Source organism: Abramis brama (assembly GCF_963993115.1).
Source record: "Abramis brama genome assembly, chromosome: 9".
Lineage (NCBI taxonomy): Eukaryota > Metazoa > Chordata > Actinopteri > Cypriniformes > Leuciscidae > Abramis > Abramis brama.
The window spans coordinates 6,098,920-6,111,519 of NC_139971.1; the positions used below are offsets into that span (position 1 = coordinate 6,098,920).

General features: G+C 41.2%; 2 protein-coding genes across 8 annotated transcripts in view; one reads left to right on the plus strand and one right to left on the minus strand.

Moving 5' to 3' along the window:
* Positions 1 to 216, minus strand: part of LOC311089821 (beta-galactosidase-1-like protein 2) — a 7,716-nt gene extending 7,500 nt beyond the window's left edge. The window contains exon 1 of one of the 2 annotated variants that reach the window (XM_084124816.1): positions 1 to 216. This exon is cut by the window's left edge and continues 17 nt beyond it. The gene's annotated coding sequence lies outside the window, so the exon portion shown is untranslated. The other variant, XM_084124814.1, reaches the window with a different exon arrangement.
* A 10,294-nt stretch (positions 217 to 10,510) lies between these two features.
* LOC311089376 (myelin-associated glycoprotein-like) overlaps positions 10,511 to 12,600 on the plus strand; it is a 63,778-nt gene continuing 61,688 nt past the window's right edge. For 3 of the 6 annotated variants that reach the window (XR_014607680.1, XM_084124032.1, XM_084124033.1), the window contains exon 1: positions 10,651 to 10,688. The gene's annotated coding sequence lies outside the window, so the exon portion shown is untranslated. Of the gene's footprint in view, positions 10,689 to 12,600 lie in introns of all 6 variants that reach the window. The other 3 variants (XR_014607679.1, XM_084124035.1, XM_084124034.1) reach the window with 3 other exon arrangements.

Genomic DNA, 12,600 nt, shown 5'->3' on the forward strand with positions numbered 1-12,600 from the left:
GATGCAGTTTCACTCGATGTGTTTACGTTCCTTTTGTAACAGGAAGTCAGGGCGGGACATAACGAAAGGCTTTTTAAAATGGCCAATAGCGTCCGTCTTACATGTTATTTAAGCACCGTAAACATTTAACATTATCTTCTTTTATTTTACCTAAGTTTATGAGATCCTGTGTCAGCTACAGCCCTGATTCCAGCTTCGTATCCCACTCCCTCGTCTGTGGTGCTGAGCGACATTGATAATACAAAATATCAAAATCACGAAAAAACAGCCGTGCAAAATAAACAATTTGAGTAGAAATTCTAACTCACAGAAGAGAGTTAGAATACTTCATTTCAACGTATTGCCTGTCATCTGTAATCAATTTCAGAAATGAGTCGGCTATAAATCATTGTTTATTCTTACGCTGCCGCACGTGTAACTTTTTCATTTAGGAAAAAAAAGAAAGGAAAACGATATTTTCTCATCTGCTTAGCAGCACCTGCTCCATTGCAAACCGTGCTGCTGTATTTCTCCTGTCTCAGCTGTATGAGAGTTTCAATGGGTTCATTCTATGAAAGTAATGGACATTGTAGTTCGTTACTGTAGTGTTCCTTCTCTTGTAGGCCTAGTGCATTTATTAAACTACACGCACATGATGTATCTCACAACTAGATATTTATTATTGAACAGCTTGTGCTGCTCACCAGCCTGTACATGTATATCACTCACTCCCGGTAACCGCAGTAATAAGAACAAGGAGTCAATATGCAATTACACCACAAAATGCACCACATCCCCTTTTTTCTCAGGGAACAATACTAGCTAAAAGCAGGATATAAGAACACTAAATATAGCTCTTAAAGTCCACATAACAGGAACATTGTCTTTCTCATTTATAGCAACCATATTGTTAAATAAGCAGTTCAAAGCTTAACATGTCTAACCTTAATTACTAGGCAAACTTATAGTCAGTCCATACAGTAGTCCTGAAACCTCACAGGAACTTTCACCACCCGACCACTCCTGGTGATTGTGGTAGGCTACTGGTTTTATGTAAGGCTTGATCTGGTACACCCTGTGCCAACCCTGATGTACTTCATGTGCCTCTGGGATGTTGGAGTGTACGCCGTCATTAGGCTCATCTGCAGGATTAAATGTTTCTGTGTGCTTGTAGTGCCTGTTGCGACGAAACTGTCGTCCTGCTGCATTGACGACACTGTATGACCTTGGCTCATTTCGTTTGGAAACAATGAGACCCGGCTGCCACCCTCTGTCTGTTTCAATGTGTACGGTATTACCTGCATGCAGTTCAGGCTTTTGCTCCCACATTGTAGTGACATGCTTGCTTCTTTTGCAGGGTTTGGAGCCCCTGATGAACACCTTTGGGAGTAGTTGGTCGCAGGACTTCACTGGATGCTGGTAAGGTGCTCCTCAGTATTCTTCCCATCCAGTGGCGGCTGCTGGTATTTCAAAGAGGGGAAGCTCATTTTCGGCCTACATCATAAAAATTGTCCATTTATTTATACGTAAATTCTGTCCTACGTTCCTTACCAACTAGGCGTCTTTTCCAGTGACTTGACCAGTGTCCTCTCAATGGCCAGCAGAGTTAGGTATAATAATAAAAATATAATAAAGGTAGGCTATAAATAATAATATAATAAAGTATAATAATACTACTACTAATAATATATTTTTTAATTATTTTAGTAATTATTTTTTAATTATTACTAATAATAATATAAAAATGATAATAAGTAATAATATAATATAATAAAGGTATGTATAATTGTGTGAAATGTATTATGAAAATTGGCTAGCAATTTTGACAAGCAAATACCAAGAAATAGGTTGCAGCAGTTTGTCCTTCGACTATACTTGCAAAGTCCGCGATGGGACTGAGCTCGAATAGCTTCAGAATCAGCGACTTTTTATTGTATGAAATCGCTGTCAATCAAAAGGAGATGCAGCCTTTCGACAGACCCTCCAATCATCAGGCAGAAGCTCGGAGTCCAGGCCAGCCCACTCCTACATTCACCCCAGAGACGCTGAGCGTCCGTGGGCGGGACATAATCGCAGCATTTATCCAATGACCATCTAGTTTAGAAGCACTGAAAAAAACTGTTCAAAGCAGCCCCATTGAAGTCAATGGATGGCTTCAACAGGGAAATGCACTGTGATGCTATACGTGAATGGATGAGAAGGAAATCGAGTCAGCCGACCTGCTATATGAAACTGATTCTGAAAGAACTCGTCTTTGAGATGAACGTTTTCTAACGCATTTTTAGTCAATACAATGTTAACACAATAGTACATATTTGACCATTCATTTTTTTACATCATAGGGGAAGCCGAGCTTCCCTTGCAGTCTTAAAAAAATCCCCACTGTTCCCATCAGAACTTGCGCTGGTGAATAAGACGTCCCAGTGACAGGAGTATTCCTTATCGAAAGCAAAGCAAGGTGATGGTCCATCAGAATAAAACTGTCCACGCCATTAAAAAGAATACAAAAGATGCTAAACCGAACAAGAGATATGAAAGAGTTGTCATCTCAACTGCAAAAGTAAGTGTGAACTCGTTCATCTGCAAAAAGTGTGGAAAATACCAAAGTGAGAACTACTGGACAATGAGGTCATATCTCTGTAGCTGTAAGAGCATACGTTGGAGTCTCGCTGGTGCTTTGCTCAGTGGCTTCTTGAAGATAGCCTCCAATGGCTTATGGTCCGACTGGACATTCACACTGCATCCATATACATACTGATGGAACTTTTTGGTCGAGAAAATAATCGCCAGTAGCTCCTTCTCAATCTGGGCATAGTTCTTTTCCTTATCCGTTAAAGCCCTAACCGCATATGCTATTGGTTGCCCCTCCTGCAGCAGACATGATCCTAAGCCATCTTTGGATGTGTCTGTTTGTATGGTGAGCGTTGTGTTGGGGTCATAGTACCTGAGAACTGGTGTGTTGGTCCAGCCCGTTCTCATCCTAGGGCGTCATATATTGACGCTTTTGACATTTCGTCTACATCGAACGCACATGGCACCCTTTAGCGTCAATATGAGATTCAGATAGATATGGGCCAGAAGGCGCCTCCTAGCGGTCTAACCCTAACCCTACACCAGACCTAAACCTACCCATAACCGAACAAAGCTCTGTGCGTCTCATATTGACGCTAAAGGGTGCCATGTGCGTTCGATATAGACGAAATGTCAAAAGCGTCAGTATATGACGCCCAAGGATGAGAATGCGTTGGTTGGTCAGTGCCGTTTTGAGTGCAGACAATGTCATGTCATGTTCAGGTTGCCACTGGAATGCCATGTCTTTTCTCAGCAGCTGTCTGAGAGGTGCTGTAAGTGATGCCTCACCTGGGATAAACGGGGCGAGATATCTGATCATGCCCAAAAGACGCTGTAGTGATTGTCTGTCTGTGGCTGTTGGCATGCTCACTGTTGCCTGTATCTTGACATCATCTGCTCTCACACCCTGTGGAGTTATCACATGTCCCATGAAATGAACATTGTTCACCTCGTACTGAATCTTGTCAGGGTTGAATTTCACATTGTTTTTTCACTCATTCCATAATTTTAGCAACAATGACATCATGTTCTTGTTCTGTAGCAGCGGTGACAATCATGTCATCAGCTACAATATGTACACCTTCTATGTCAACAAACACTTCGTTATTGTACTGTTGAAAGACTTCACTAGCAGATTTGACACCAAATGGCAGACGTTTGAATCTGTATCTACCCCACGGTGTGTTGAATGTGCATAGCCTGCATAGTACATCTTCGGTTGTTGGGATAGAGAAGTGTTGACGAAGAACAGCTTTATTAAGGTCACGAGGATGTAGGCATACTCGTAATGACCCATTCTTTTTTTCAGTGATGACAAGGCTGTTAACCCATGGAGTGGGCTGGGTGACTGGCGCTATAACATCTGCTTGCAACAGCTGATCCAGTGTATCCTTCAGTTTGCCCAGCACTGCTAAGGGAATTTTTCTACAGCCATGTATGGCCGGGATTGCTTTCGGATCAACATGTATATGATGTTCAACCGGAAACTGACCGAGTCCTTCAAAAACTGCAGAGTGTTGTGCTATCAGCTCCTCTTTGGAGGTAGGATGCTTGATTACAACAGTCTCAACTCTTTTCAGCAGTTGCATCCGTTCACATGCGTCCTTATCAATTATTGGAATGGATGAGTGTCTGGTGATGTAAAAGGGTAAGCAAACTTGCACTTTGGGAGTGACGCACTGCAGCTTGGCCAGACCTTCTGGCCTTAATTTTGTTCCACCATACGCCACCAGCATAGTCGAAGTCGGTTGCAACAATGCTGTTTCATGCAGAGATTGATAAATGTCGAGAGGTAAAATATTGGCTTCAGCCCCTGAGTCCAATTTAAACTTCACTGTCACATTTCCAATGTCTATGTCTGTGTACCATGCTTTTTGTGCAGAGCTGGGGGCCTCTTTTAGTTCCACTGCCCAATGAATAATGAATCAACAGTGACATTTCTGTTGTGTTGAGTCTTTTTTTCAAACATGCACACTGAGGCAAAGTGATTACGTTTTCCACAGGCATGATATGTAGCTCCAAAGGCTGGACACTGTCGTGGAAGGTGGTATTTTCCACACTTTTTGCAGATGAACGAGTTCACACTTACTTTTGCAGTTGAGATGACAACTCTTTCATATCTCTTGTTCGGTTTAGCATCTTTTGTATTCTTTTTAATGGCGTGGACAGTTTTATTCTGCTCTCCCATTGCTTGAATCTGTGTTTTTGCTGCCTCTGCTGCTCTACAAATGTCCACTGTTTTTTCAAGGGTCAGGTTTATTTCTCTTAAGAGCCTCTCTTTTAAACGCTGATCACCGATGCTGAACACGATCTTGTCTCGTAACATGTCAGATTCTGTTGAGCCGAACTCACAGTCTTTACTCTTTTGTTTTAGTTCTGTGACATAATTATCGATGGTTATCGAATCAGGCATGGGGTAAGCCCAGATCTGGTGCCTTTCGAATACAACATTCTTTCTCGGTAAGCAATACTTCTCCAGTGCAGTTACTATATCTTGCATTGATTCCTCATCCTCTTCTGGCTCAATGGACAGTGAATTGTGCACTTCTAAGGCCTAATGCATGAAGTAAAATGGCTATTTTTACCGCTGTATCCATCTGGGGTGGCAATCTGAACTGATCCATGTTTATTTTTCACTCAGCAGACTCACTTCAGTCACAATGCGCCGACTTTCTCCATCGCGTCTCAGTGCTGTCTAATGCAGGTTCATGAGTTCATGAAACGACTCTCTTCTGACACCATGTAGTGTTCCTTCTCGTGTAGTGCATTTACTAAACTACACGCACATAGAGATGTATCTCAGAACTAGATATTTATTATTGAACACTAGCAGCTTATGCTGTGCTACCATACTTAATACTATGAGAGAGTCAATGTGAGTGGAATGAATGTTTGAGTCAGTAAGAGTGATTGTTCTTTTCTTTAGGCACTATGATGCATTGCACTTGCAAAATGTCAAATTGGCCAAAAGCCTGTCATGTCATTTGTGCACGATGGGGCTGTAGTATGATGCCTCCATGGCTGAAAACACGCTCCACTGGAGCACTAGAGGCAGGCACTGCCAAGACCCTAATGGCCACTTGGAGGAGTAGAGGAAGGGTGTTCCTGTTTAAAGCCCAGAGCAATAAGGCATTCTGTCCTTCAGATATGTCAAGGTAGTGACTTAGCTGATGTGCTGGAGTCCCAATGTTTTTCCTCTGTCTCTTATGAAATGCTGAGCCTCATGTTCAGGCTGTTGACCTCTTGCTCTTCAGCTTCAAAACAAGCAGCCAGCACATTCTCAACAGCATCTTGCAAGATCAATTCTGGTAAAGGATATGCACAGCCAGGACAAACAGGCAAATATTAATGTTGCTAATGATGCAGTTAGTTAAAGTGAAAATCTATAACTTAGAGTGTGCCATGGCATTAAGCATGATAAGATTTACCCCTCACTTTTTCTGCAACCACTTTCTTGACTTCAGGGCTGACCAGCACGTGGTGCTCCACCTACTTCAGTGAAAAAGGTGGATCCAAGACAGCTGCTTTTAGGTAGACTGGGTCTGAAAAAAAGGTGCAGTAGCATCTTTTGTGCTTGCCATTTTCACGTTGATAAAGATTCCAAGGAATTTTTTGATCGGGGATGCTTGCAAACATACTTGCGGGCAACACCTGATCCATTAATACTAACACTTTATCATCTATTCTATATCTATTATCTAAAAAAAAGAAAGAAAAAAAAAGTACATGTACTGCATTAGATTAAACTGGGAAGGGTCATAGCACTTGCATATTGTTGTCCTATTGTTAGTTTCACTGCTTCTATTGTTCTCATTTGTAAGTCGCTTTGAATAAAAGCATCTGCTAAATGAATAAATGTAATGTAATGTAACTACTGACCAGGCTGCTTAAGAACCAGACCTGAGATTTCAGCTTCTCCAAAGCCCCTTTCACACAGAGATTCCGGAAAATACACGGATAAAATGACCCGGGATTTGACCCGGGTTCATTTGATTTGGTTCATTCACACTGCCAGTGATTTTCCGTAATCAGAGAGTGCGTTCACACACAACCCGTAAAAATCCCGTAAAGACATGTGACATCGATGTGACTTGTATTGTCTCAGGAGCGTCTTAAGTTTGCTTATGAGCAGCGATTTCTCTCTCGAGAAACCACGCTTGTGCATTTTTTTTCTCTGATTCGATCATAAACTTGCGCATAACGTACCGTTTCACTAGCTGGCGAACGATCCCGGCTTCAGCATCATCACTACGACACGGCATTATTACAGCTTTTGTTCACACAGCGCGCGTTCCGGGACTGTTACTAGGTCCCCAACCCGGCATCGATGCCGGCATCAATCCCGGGTTGTGTTTTCGTTCACACAGAAGGCGTTCTGGCAATTTCCCGGCAATTTGCCGGGATCATCGCGCTGTGTGAAAGGGGCTCAAGTGGTGATTCAGAGAAAGAACAGATGGAACAACACAGCTGAGGGTGACCATCTTCTCCCCATTTCAAATCTCTTGCCCCTGCAAACGGCTTCCACTTCAACTGGTTCCACTCCCTTGATGTGAACAACAGCTCCTTCTGTCCAGACTTGTCCAGAACACAACAGAATTTTGGATGATCAAATTCAAATACTGCTCGTACCTGTTACAGTGTTGAGTTCCATCTTGTGTTAACAGCAGCTGGAATGCTTTTTTTCTAAAAATTCAGACTGAAAGACATCTTTGAATTGTCATGCAATTTTGAGAAAGCACGTGACATCATCATATTTGTTTCTTTCAAGGCTGAACAGGCGGCCAGGGCTGCGCAGGCAGAGAAAGTGGCCAGGGTGGAGCAGGCTGGGCTGATGACAACCACGGCAGAACAGAAGACCACCACAACAGCGTAGACCACCATGGCGGAGCAGGCGGGGCTTAAGACCACCAAGGTGTAGTTGAGGACCACGAAGGCAGAGCTGGTGGAACTGGAGACCATCACGGCTGATCCAACGAAACTGAAACATAGAGCACAGAGAGGTTAGGATTGGAGGTCATGTCAAAACAGGCAGGGAGCTCAAGGGCATCCTCCATGGTCATAACGGGACCTGCAGGGTCTTCCAAGTTGATCTCTGTGGTCATTTCAGGGCAGACAGGCAGTTCAGGAATGACCTTTGTGCTCACATCAGGGCAGACAGGAAACTCTGGGACAACATCCATGTTCGCAACAGGGCAGACAGGAAACTCTGGGGCAGGAGTGGTTTCTGGAGTGGACTCGTGGGTTGAAGCGGGCTCTGGAGTGGACTTGTGGGCTGAAGTGGGCTCTGGAGTGGACCCGTGGGCTCTGGAGTGGACCTGTGGGCTGAAGCGGGCTCTGGAGTGGACTCGTGGGCTCTGGAGTGGATCCGTGGGCTGAAGCGGGCTCTGGAGTGGACTCGTGGGCTGAAGCGGGCTCTGGAGTCGACTCATGGGTTGCAAGGTTATTTTCATAAACGAAAACTGAAACTAAGACTAAAAAGATTGGTCAAAAATAAAAAAAATAAAAAATTGTCATAATAAATGAAAAACTAAAACTAAACGAAACTAACAACACTTACTGAAAAACTAACTGAAATAAAATAATAATTAGCAACAATTAACCTCTTATATGGTGCTGTTATTATCTTTGTTTTTACAAAATATTTTCTACTAATAATATTATCCATGTGCAGACATTTCCCCACAACGTAGGGAATACCAAGACAACACACCCTCACTCTCACTCTCAGGGCCTTTCCAAATACCCACACTTGCGGTCTTTGCACTTGACCTCTTGTCTACTTACATGATGTATTTGACACTTTAAGTGTTAAAGTAGGCGTGAAGACCGCAAGTGTATAACTTTTTATTACCCGATGGGACACATAGTAATAGTGTTACAAAAATGCTAGTGTTTACAGATCTTTATTTGATTTTCAATAGTTTGCATTTTAAAAGAAACTTCTAAATGTCTGGTCAATAGTGTAACAGAAAACAGAATTTAAATTTGTGGTGCTTATAATTAAGTGACAAAAAGCAGTTGCAAATGTTGTACAAAATACACATAGCCTACTCATCTTTGCACCAATAAAATGACACTTTAACAATTTGTTTTACTTCCAAATTACATGTAATATCTAATTAATTTAACTTACAGTGGAATGCAAGTGTGGGAATTTGGAAAGACCCTCACTCTCACACTGCCTTCACAGCAGCTTGTGTTTGCTGTAGATGACTTGAACTGTTTTGTTGTTTTTTGTATGTACCAGTGGTCACACAGCGTAATTGTAAACCAGGTATGTTTAACAAGATTTCATATTTAATATGAATGAGTTTATCTGAATCTTAAGGTCCTTTCACACTGGAAACGACTTTTATTTTTTTCGCTTCGATGACGATTTTTTTTACTTTTGCGGCGACAGAAAAGGCTTCAGCCAATCACATACTACAAGGACAACGATTTGAAAGACAATGTGTGGCGTAGCCAGAGGCGGCCTTACCTATGTTTCACCCGTTTCAAACGAAACGGGCCCCGCCCTCCAAGGGGGCCCCCAACAGAACAGGAAAATCCCATTCATTTTCTCCCTAGGATATTCATTTTCAGACATAATGTCTAAAGTGGTCTCCAACACGTCGCTCGCGAGAGTAGCTCGTGGCCTGATTGGAGGTAGCTCGCCCAAGGGCCGTTCACATATCTCGTCTTTTGCGCGCTCAAGTTCGTTATTTCAAATAATTGAAGCGACGCGCTCATTTTTTCCAGGCGCAACGAGTCAATATGAAGGATGGGGGTGCACCCAAACTACGGGTGTTTTTTTCTTCGTAAATAAATCTTCTAGCAGAGCTACAGCAAGCGTTTATCGGTGGTGGAAATCCATTAGCTATTAAAACTTCTCTGTCGTTGTGGAGAGCGCATGATTGCATAGCATAGCAACGACAGACGCCACGGGAAAATCGGACCGAATTTTACTATTAATAATAAAAGATAAGCTAATGTGCATTGTAAATGTCAGTATTTTGTCTTTTTTGAATCATTCTTTTTATAAAAATGATTTAAAGGCTGAAATATGCGAGGTTTATCTTTTTATAAAAACTTTTTTGTCAAAACTTTATTTGAACTTGTACATGTTAGTAGATAACATGTTGCAAGACACTCCTTTCAAATTTGGCCATCATTTTTAATGTTACTATTTTGATGTTTATGTAAACAAAAAGTGCATATTGATGGTAAGTTTATTTGTTATTTGCTGGTTTTCGACATAAAACTTGGTGAATTGATTTTATTGTGTAGTATTAGTACTTTTTGAACAGGATTATGTGATAACCATGCTCATTTTGGTCACTATAATCATGAAATTACATTTTCATACCATTTCATCTCTAGTTATGATGCACTATAAAATCAACAATAATTAGGCTATGTGTTTTACAGTATAATAATTTTTTTTATATGTCAATTAAGGGTGACATATATAGGCCTACAATAACTCGTTTAGGTCTAAAACAGTTAGCATAGTTGTTAATATGAGAGTTATGAGACATTATTTAAGAGATTTAATTATTGCATATCTCTCGGCCACTTTCATTAAAAAGTAGCTAAAAAAGGTTGGAGACCCCTAAACCATCCAAGTTAGATTGACCACGAGCTACGAGGCTGTGAAACGAAAGTTTCTACTCCTATAAAAGCCACAAAGTATAAAAATAAAACTTGCTATTTGCGATCTTCTGGAGAAATACTACACTACCCATAATTCTAAGCAAAACACTGACGTCTCTGATTGGTCGAACTTGAGTCGCGCCGCGTTTACCATGGCGACGTTTACCGCCCCCGCGAACGGTGATCTGAAGTAAATAAATACCGATAGTTTATGTGTTTATACTTTGCCTTTTTTCCGTAAGGTTAAAACGTTTTTTTTTTTGAGCAGGGAAATAATTTGAATAGGAAATGAAACGTACATATGCCAGTGGTGCCTGTTCATGAAGCTGAAAGTGTGCGTAGTAAAATAATGATGTGCAAACCAACAAGAATCCTTGCTTTTTCTGCTCATGTTTACATTTTATGTGGGCAGGGCCCCATATTAGTTATTGAAACGGGCCCCCAGATGCTTAAGGCCGCCCCTGGGCGTAGCATTGCCAACCAACTCGGACTTGGTTATCACGACTGTGAGTATGTTGTGTGATAGTTTTAGTCGTTGTATAGTCCTGTGCTGTGTAGGCTAGCAGGCTAAACTACATTTGGGATAGAAAGCTAACATTATCGTCAAAGATAGAGACAGAGACCGTGTTTACTTTGAAAATGTAACAAAATGTAGTGAGACTATTTAGGGCTGCTTTTAGTGTAGGCTAGCCTACTATACATTCTGTGTGTGATATCTACAGTTTCTAGTCGAATGATTTTAACTTGTTACTTAGTGTGTTACATGTAATGTGTATTGATATTATAAAACGCACTGTGTTTAGTTGAAGACGCAAAAAAAAACTGTGGAAAAACCTCAGGGACACCTATGTGAGAAAAAGGAGAGAGGAAAAGGAAACTAAAAGTGGACATTAGCTCCCCTCTCCCCTTCAGACTCTCTGTTCTATAAGATTGGGTGCACCCAAAACCTTCTTTTCTGTCTTTTAAAGAAAATGAAAAGCTCGTCTTCACTGGATGATGATGATGATGATGAAGTGTCCATGTTTGCTCCGCTGTCGGCGCGAAAGTTTTGGAATGTTGAAGCTCTGAACGTCACAAACGTCGCAAATTCGCGTCGCGGCTTTTGTGAATGGTTTTGACGCGAACTATTCGCTTTTTCGTTTCGCTTTTTCGTTACGCGTCCGGTGTGAAAGGGCCTTTATACTTGCTGGACTTGCTTCTGATCATGACACGTATACATTTTGTGTTGCTTAACACAGTTTTTAGCTTCCTGCATTGCTCCACAGTAAGGTTTCGTACTTTTGAGGCCAATGTTACGATACACTGGGGTGTAGGCCTACTTCTGGTCAGCCACTGAGAGAAACTCCCGAAAATTCTTGTTTTCCACAATAGACAAATGTAGATTGCATAAAAATATTTTATAATATCTTAAAATAGCATATCAATATGAATTGTGATTGGCCAAACACCTGAAGCATGTTTCAGAAATGTAACCACACAGTTAATAATGTTGTCGGTATTAACCAGAGGTGGAAGTAACGAATTACAACTAGCCTACTCACGTTACTGTAATTAAGTCGTTTTTTTGGGTACTTGTACTTTTTTTTAGTATATTTTTAAATCTGTAATTTTATACTCAAGTACATATTAAGCTATAATCTACTTCGCTACTTGTAAAATCACATTTCGTTACTGAGTACAATTTGAATTGATATTCAAATCTTTGACCGGTATTTCGGTAGCCAATAAAAATATTCGATCGTAAACGGACCAATAAAACCCCTGATATTTGGACTGAATTAAAGCCGCCGCAGTCGCAGCAGCTGATCATAAGTGAAGGAGGCGAGGACCTCAGAGTGATTAATGGCTGGACTGAAAGTTTGGAGAAACAACAAACTACATAGTAGTATTGTCAAAATATCTATATTTTGATACATATCAATACTGAAACATCTGCCAATACTCATTTTGGCCTATACACCGATACGATACCAGCTGCGCGTTCTCATTCTCTCATCTCAACGACAGCGAGTTTGACACACCCGCCTCCTCTCAGCGCGGGATTGCAGGTAGGCTATTACGCATAATTTTATTAATACCTGCAAGTTTCTATGGCATATTTTAATCGCAAATGTCACGAGTGCAATATTATAACGCGAGAGCACATAATAGTAATAGCAGAAAACTGGACGCGAGCTCTCAAATATACGAATGAACTGGACTCAGATATTGAGTGTGCGCTCTCGGACTGTGTCATATGCAGGGTGCGATTTGTGAAAAAAACAGAGAGGGGGATGTTTTGAAACATTTTTATTCATAAAAATAAATCATGAGAACATGAACTTCATTCACTGCATTTGCTGCTCTGGACCCTTTTCATTGTTCCCAGCTAGCTAGCTAGAGTTTTCGGGCTGAAAAATTACATAAATATTTGTACTT